Source organism: Microtus ochrogaster, chromosome 8, assembly GCF_000317375.1.
Source record: "Microtus ochrogaster isolate Prairie Vole_2 chromosome 8, MicOch1.0, whole genome shotgun sequence".
NCBI classification, from domain to species: domain Eukaryota; kingdom Metazoa; phylum Chordata; class Mammalia; order Rodentia; family Cricetidae; genus Microtus; species Microtus ochrogaster.
Window position 1 is genome coordinate 2,698,269 of NC_022015.1, and position 755 is coordinate 2,699,023.

A 755-nucleotide genomic window follows, 5' to 3' on the forward strand; every position below is an offset into this window, starting at 1 on the left:
TCTCTCTCTCTCTGGTATTCAGGGCACACTGACACCTGGTCTCCACTCAGCGTCTTTGCAGCAGCTGCTGCTGCTTCTCCCCAACCAGAGGTGGCTCATAAATCCCTAAAGTGTTTGATTGTCATGTGGTGAAATACACACATTTCCTGGTTCAGTCACAGGTAGGTATCCAGCTCAACGGCCTCACAGTGCTGTGAAATCACCGTCTCTGCTCTCTCTAGAGCTTTTTTATTTTGTTAAGCCAAAGCTACATCCAACCATCTAACTCCACAGCATTTGTCCCTCCCCCACCATCTTGTGAGTGCGATTGCTCTCAGCTAAGAGAGAAAGCTTGTCATTTTGTGACTGGCTTCTTTCATTTAGCACCAGGTCTTCAAGGATCATCCAGATTGTTTCGTGGGGAACTGAGAAAACTCTCAGAACTTTTATGAACTAGATAGAAAAGACAGCATTTTCTCCCAGAAATCATTGGGAAGGAAAGGCTGGATGGACTCTAACTCAATACCGCTTTTTTTTTGGGGGGGGGAGCTATTTGTAGCTGTAGACTTTTCTTAAAACACACACACACACACACACACACGGACAATTACAGGGAAAGTGTTGTTATAAAGTGGCAACAAAGTTTTGGGACCACAAAGCTACTTTCTTAAAAGAGATTCAAGCTGGGTGATGGTGGCGCACGCCTTTAATCCCAGCACTCGGGAGGCAGAGGCAGGCGGATCTCTGTGAGTTTGAGACCAGCCTGGTCTACAGAG